Consider the following 7,932-nt stretch of genomic DNA (forward strand, 5'->3'; position numbering starts at 1 on the left):
ATGCTTACTTGGCACTGGGGATGCCTTGATCAACTAGGAGGCTTCCCCGAGCAGAGACCTCTCATTGCACTGCGAGGGGTTGACGTTCTCCACTTTCACAAATTATGAATGATTGGGTGCACAATTTTTGGAAGTTGGGACTGCGTTAGCGCTGTCCCTATATTATACGGAAAGAAAGCAAATGTTTCGGTGAGTAAAATAACAGTGCATTCCACTGCAGCCTATAGTGCAGGGATGGCGAACCAATGGCACGAGACACAATATTTTGGGCACGCCACCGATCACAATTGTTATTACACAAATGTGACATATGTAACAATGAAATTAATATGTGTAACAATGTATGTAACAATTAAATTAAAATTCAAAAAAATAAACAATTATTTATAAAAAAATTAACAATTAATGCTAAAAAAACAATTAATAACCAAGCTAAAAATAAATAACTAGCCAAAAAAAAAAAATAATAAATAACAGTCCTGCTTAAACTAACATCTTACAACTTAATATAAATTATTTGTCATCTAATCTGCAACAACAGAAATTGCACTGATGTTACTTTAAGTTGTCTTAAGACATGGCGAAATGCATTTTTTTTTAAATATGTAAATAAAGAGTTTTGAGTTGATTGTATTTAGTATTCTCAATAATCACGAAGTCAAAATTATTTGAAGGCACGTCTATGACCTCATTAAACAATTATTTTAAAAAAGTTGGCACGTTGGTGTATAAAGGTTCGCCACCCCTGCTATAGTGTAACGAAATTACTACAATTCCACATAAGATTTAGGAAATTTTCGAAATTTAATATTTATTCAATTCGCCTTCCGTTTTGTGAGAAAGTATCTCTCCTCTAATTCTATTAGTTACCCCTACTAATGAAAAGTAACGCCTACTTTCAGTTCAAAGCATTTTCCAACTGCGAGCAGCATAATTAATGTTTCGATTAACACTAGATTGCCTTAGGGAAGTCATTTTGACTGCTTTTATTTTTAATTAAAAAAACAATGATGTATATAATGACACAATTTCTTAGAATTTTGTGACTTTTTGAACAACATATAATTTTTTTTATTGTTAATATTTACTAATAACTTGATATACGACTATAAAAAATGTCAAAAATTAATTTTAAACAAATTTATTGACGCATACACAAGTCATTTTGACTGCTTTTGGGCAATATAGGTATATACTAATTTTCAGTCTTTCCAGTGTTAAAATTGTGCTTGGAATGACCAGAATTTCATTTTTCTGCAAATACATAATTCAAAATGTAAAAATTTTTGTCATTTTAAAAACTGTGAATGTTCTATTTCTTGTTACTTCCGACAAAGATAGAGAGAATCTGTCAATCATAAGGATGTCAACGGTGAACACATTTTCTTTTGCTTGTAGTCTTTTCAGTAAATTTGCTCTGATTTATTCTTTGACATAAATTTTTATGCTGTTGAAAACTTTCAGATACTAAATTTTTGGAAAATCAAGATTGAATTTTTGTTAAATCAAGTTGAGCAAGGTTTATCATTATTATACGTTACGGAAAGTAGGCGTTAGTAGTTATAATATATATATTCTATCCCGCAGTGGATTGATCGTAAAGACACGGTTTCCTGTAGAACACCGAAGTCAAGCATCACTAGCTACGGTCAGTAAGCGGGTGGGTAACCACTTTGATCAGCCTGCGTAGGTACCGAGGGAGCGCGGTATCGTCCTACCGTAATCGCTCGCAGGTCGTTCTCTCTACAGAGGATCAAAATTGAGATAGCATGTCTTCGGATCATCCTCAGGGATGTTTTCCTAACAGTCCACCAATAGCCCCATTGTGCAGATCTAGTGTGACGTAAATAAAGTACCCATCTGTCTGCACACACACATATATATATATTCTAAACGTTTGAATAACAAATAATGAATTTTTGATATCTACATCCTACTTACCGAACAACAGTTAATTATTCAAATAATGCTTCATTTCGGAGGAGGTTTTGACACCCCCCCAACCCTTCCCATAACTACGCCCCTGGTTATTTTTGAACCTGTAATTATGCTCAACAAAATGTGTAGTACGATTTTATTAAGTCAGTTCAATTGCTTTTGTTATCCCATTAGACGCATATGTCCTCTTCTAGGAGCATCTCCTTTTTTTCATGAAGGTAAAATAAGGTAACTAACTTCATTCTTAGAATTAAGGCTTTGCAAAATTAAAACCGTTCAAACCAGGGTTCACCAAGTGGGCCCACCCTGAAAAAACCCACTTGGAACGATAAGTGGGTTTTTAAAAAAATTGTTTTTTTTTTTCACTAAAACTTATTGTTTTGCATTTACTTTTATATAATTTATTGTGCAGCATAAATTTGTCAAATAGAGTTGCATGATTTATAAGATTAAATTTTTAATATTAGTAAAGTAAAAGAAACTCGAATCTTCATATAAGTTTATAGTAGGTACTATTGAAAACTTCAAGGGTTTTTTTTTCAAAAAATAATATTTTAATGATATTAAATCAAATAAAAATTTAAATAATATAGTCTGAAAAGATCAATTTTTCAAATATAGTTGCATGCTTTATATATTAATAAACAGGTTATTATTATTAACTCATATGTTTAAAAAAATTGAAAAGAAGCAATTTTTGTCTTTTTTTACCAAGTGATACATTAACAAATTTAAACAGTTTTATTTTCTGGATTTAAAAAAAAAGCTAAAACTTTTTATAAGAGAACTTTTTAAAATTATTTATCTAAAAATGAAATCATTTTCCTAGGGTTAATTATTTGAAAACAAATGGGACAAGTAACTGATACTCTTTATAATTTTACGTAGTTTTAATTTCACTTTCTATTAATCTTATTATAAGAACATGTAAGACCATTAAATATTTATTTCAGTTTTTTATTTTACTCAAGTCAGATGAAATTTTAATTTTTACTGATTATAAATATTTACAGATTATAATTTTATAATATGTAATATCCATATGTTTAATAAATATAGTAAATAAATGTGTGTGAAAACAAAAAGATTAATTAACTTGTTCCTTTTATATTACTGTATTTATATTTTATAATTCTTGAGTTAAAAAATTATGAAACGTAATGTACTTAACAATAAAGAAGATTCAAATATGTATCAGTGATAATGCGTTATTTAAACTTAATATAAAATACATATAACCAGGGTTCCCCAAGTGGGCCCACTTTGAAAAAACCCACTTGGTGATTTTTTTCACAAATTGTTTTTTTTTTTTAATTTGGTTCAAAAAGAAGTATCTATATTAGAAGTATCTATACTATCATTGGACACATCGTTGAAGTTAACAAATATTTTAGAAATGTGCATCAAGCACATGGATGGGCAAATGAAAAAAACTGCTTGATGACCCAATGACCAAATGATACTAGTTGGAATTCATATTGTGAGCGCTTAAAAACTTTTGCCAATAATTACTATAAATATGAAGAGATTGTTCTTGAACATCAAAATGAATCTAATAATAATATGTCAAAAATATTAAATAATGTTGGGCTTTACCAATAAACTATCAATTGGGAAAAACAGATATCAATTGTTTCTTAAGCTTTAAAAAAGCTTCAATCAAAAAACATTTCAATTTCAGAAGCTGTTGAAATATGAATTAACTTACTATCGTGTGATGAATTAGAACTCCATAAACATTTTGTAAAAAGATTCAATCAGGCTGTTCAGCCACATCATTTATTAGCATATGTATCCTGGATCCCGAAACAAAGGGACAATTTTTAAATGATGAACAAGACCTGTTTAGAACTTATAATCGAATTAAAATGTGTAAAAATAAATATATTCCTAGAATTTTATTTTATTGGTGCTTACGTCAGGTGCCCTTCGCATGTGCTTAGTTTGCTTAATGGTTAATCCGGCCCTGGTTGATACTTAGGGAAAATGTAGGCCATCTTATTCATAGAAATCAGTTTTTCGCGCTTTAGGAAAAATTATTTTTGTAGAAGTATTTAATAATTTTACAATATCTGTTATTGGCGATCGAAATGGGTTACAGGTGGTGTAGAGCAGAACTCTTACTATAGGTATAGTAACATTTCGCATGCTTTCATCTTCAGCGCGTGGAGAGTCGTAGAAGAAGGAACGACTAATAAAAAGTACTTTGTAGTCATTTAAAATATTTTATTAAATTTGTTTTAATAATTATAATATAATTAAAAAAAATTATTTATTATATATAATAAAAATTCTTTCAGAGAAGACTTAAAAAAAATTTTAAAACCGCATCGTGAAAAAAAAAATTTTTTTTAAAGAAGTTTTCAAGACATAGTTTAGAGCACCCTATTGTAAGATGAAGCTGAATAAAAAAAAATATTTTAAAAGAAGTAGATCGAAATATTTTATTAAAGTTGTTTCTATAATTATACTTTAATTAAAAAATAATTATTTAAGTGCCTTTTTTTAAAATCAGATTAGTTATCACATAGTTTAGAGAATTAAACTGCCGAAAAAAAAAAAACAATTCCAAATTGCAGTTCTTAAAGAAAATTATTTCATAAATAATTATAAAAAAACATTATAATATTTAGTTAAAATTTTATCATTCCCCAACGTTTTTCATGTTCTCTACGGTAGAGGGCAGTACTTGTAGATGTTTCACATTCCGGTGGAATATTCAGGTAGGATTTCTGCTGAAGTAAACTAAATTGCGTAAATTCGCATGTCAACTATCAGGAAATCGTATAAAAATGTATGGTAGTTTCCTGAAGTACTTTTTCATATCTTCATTAGAGATTTTAAAGTGAGAGGAACACACTTTTTCGCAAAAACACGACACTAAATTTAAATTCAGAATAACTGAGCATTCCGAGTAAATGCAAAAAAACCAGTGAAATCAAAAAAATTATTTTTATAAAATGCTTGGCTATGCCTCTGCTTCAGTTTGTCAAAAAAAAAAATTGTTTTAACATTTGCAACAACAAACCGCTCTGGGATTGAACCCTCTACCCCCAAACTACTATCGACAGGCCCGTCCCTAACGGGGGGGTGAGAGGGGTGTCTCACCCCCCCCCCCAGCGATATCATCCAGTCGGCAAATTCAGGTTGAGTCGGCAATTTTTTTTTTTTTTTTTTTTTTTTTTTTACATTCCAAAATCCCGATTTTGCCGAAATTCTTTCATTGTCGGATATTTCATCGGTGATGAGATTTAAACGGATTTCAATGTTATCTGAATTTCGTTTCGGGATCCCAGACCCGACTCGGCAAATCTTGTTGCGAAATGTGTTTTTAAATTTAGTTTTTTTTTTCTCCTCCAAGAGTAACCATTTATGATAATTCAAAGCAAGATGATCGATAATTCAGGCCAAAATCCCGACTTTGCCGAAATTCTTTCACTGTCGGATATTTCATCGGTGATGAGATTTAAACGGCTTTCAATGTTATTTGAATTTCGTTTCGGGATTCCAGACCCGACTCGGCAAATCTTGTTGCGAAATGTGTTTTTAAATTTAGTTTTTTTTCTCCTCCAAGAGTAACCATTTATGATAATTCAAAGCAAGATGATCAATAATTCAGGCCAAAATCCCGACTTTGCCGAAATTCTTTCGTTTTCGGATATTTCATCGGTGATGAGATTTAAACGAATTTCAATGTTATCTGAATTTCGTTTCGGGATCCCAGACCCGACTCGGCAAATCTTGTTCTGAAATGTGTTTTTAAATTTAGTTTTTTTCTTTTCTCCTCCAAGAGTAACCATTTATGATAATTCAAAGCGAGATGACCGACATTACATGCCAAAATCTCGAAAACCGTTTCTCTTGTATTATTATTTAAACGACACATTCTTAAATTTAAAAAAATTTTGTAGTGACCTTAATTTTTAGTTAGCTAATAATGTATCATAAAATTCAGATATTATTTATCTGAATTATATTAAATCTTTATTAGAGGTTTAAGTAATTTTTTTAAAGGAACTGATGAACTTACATGATTTTATTTTAAAGGAATTATAAATTTTATATGAAATAATCGTGCCGGTGATGCAACCAATTTTTTTTTTACTTTCAAAATATAGGGAAAAAATTACAAATAAGAGTACCTATTAAATAGGATACTTTATTATTCAAAATATCTTATTTAAATTGTTAAATTCTGTTTAAATAACACAAATTATTAAATAATTTATATTTTCAATTAGTCGATATTTATCTATTATGAAGAATTTTACTAACTCCAAAGGACTCCTAACTCCAAAAAAGAAAAGAAAAACATTTAATTTGTTAACTACCATTCAGTTCATAACTTTTAAAATTCTATGATGATTGAATTATTACTTGAGTTCAAAATTTTTTAACCTAAAATAAAGTGTTCAGGGACTAATTCATATCTTTAGAACAATTAATCATGACAACAAAATTTGATATTCTCTATCGAAAATAATTAACATATATGTGATCCTCAATTCACCTTTATAAGAGTTTCCGTTTTGAAAATAAAATATTGTATTTTGCTTTTAATATTTTTTTTTTCAAGAATCCTAAGAATTCTGAAACATTAAATTGAGTTACACTCAATCGAATCAACACTTCGATCATTTCACACAATTTGAGAATGGTTGCCGAGTTCAAAGTGTTAATTGTTGTAATTTCGGATTCATTAATTATTTCAATAAAAATATGGTGAAAATAGAGAATTCCGAATATTCACGGAGAAGTGGCAATTCTGTTTGATCAAGCCGCTTACGGGCACCATAAAAAGGCGCAAAAAAGGATGGAGCTGCGACTCGATCTTGTGAAGCAGCAGACAAAACCCCGGATATTTCTGTCAACTTGAAAAATCGAGGGTCTTTTAAAAGTGGTTATCTAGAAATGCCCTAAGCTATATTTTCTCATGTTTTCTCTTACTCTTTCTGAGAATAAAGACAATATCTTTGTCCATGTGGTTAAGAAGGGGAAGGAAGGGGCTCAAAGCACAGACAGCTGTGGTACCAATTACTTCACTGACCTGTCTTTAACTGTCATGTACGGATACTTAGTTACTCTAAGCGTATTTTATAAATTCATATTATTATTGTATTATTGAATAAAATAGAAAATCTGCTCACATGCCAACGATCATCCTATCTACCGCAGTCTAAATTTTAAATGTAAGTATAATTTTTTTATGAATACATATTTATTATTTGCAGTCTTATTGTTTAAATATTAAGTTTAATTAAATTGCATTAAATGTGTTATTACTTTCCAATTAAATTATTTCGGGTAAAAATTGATTTTTATGAAGCAGATAAAATTATTTTTTTAATCTTTTTTGTGGAGTAAAATAATTAAAAGAAAGAAAAAAGAGCAATTAAAAATGCTATGTTATTTATATTCATTAGTAGGAGCTAGAGATAGAAAAAGATAAATCACATTTGAATTCTGAAAATTGGATACTTTTTCCGTTTTTTACTTTTTACTAAGCTTTTATTTTGTGCTTGAAATAGTATATTTTTTTCTTTTTTAGATTTTTTCAGCTGAAATTATTTTTCATATATCTTATTTAATTGAAATTTCAAATTCTATATTTCTTCGTAGGCTTTGTTTTTATAAGTCCAAACTGCAATTTATGAAGAAAAATGTACTAATGTTAATTTTATTGAAAATGTAACGTGTTTAAAAATAGAAAATTCAGTTTTTTTTTAATAAATAATTCTTTTCAGTTGTTTTGTACTGTCGTCCCCACTTAATCGCATAATCGAATTACCCGCTTATACGAATAAAATTTAATGGAACCAAATCATTTTAGAAGAAACTAATGTTAAACTTCCCCGTTTAAACGGTTATTTGTTGTTTTTTGCCCCCGCCTAATTGCATAAAGAAGTGGTACTCAAATGAAAAATATATTGTTTATTTTTGAAAAATGTTTCACCAGCTAAAATGGAATTACCCTTTTTCAGTTAAGATAAAGAT

The 7,932-nt window shown here is 29.2% G+C and overlaps 1 non-coding gene across 1 annotated transcript; it reads left to right on the top strand.

Moving 5' to 3' along the window:
* On the top strand, positions 1–161 carry LOC122272554 (U1 spliceosomal RNA). The gene has a single exon (XR_006227132.2). It is a non-coding gene; the product is annotated as a U1 spliceosomal RNA (small nuclear RNA).
* The last annotated feature ends 7,771 nt before the right edge of the window (positions 162–7,932 follow it).

Source organism: Parasteatoda tepidariorum, chromosome 8 (assembly GCF_982258835.1).
Source record: "Parasteatoda tepidariorum strain Cologne lab strain chromosome 8, Ptep-v5.0, whole genome shotgun sequence".
Lineage (NCBI taxonomy): Eukaryota > Metazoa > Arthropoda > Arachnida > Araneae > Theridiidae > Parasteatoda > Parasteatoda tepidariorum.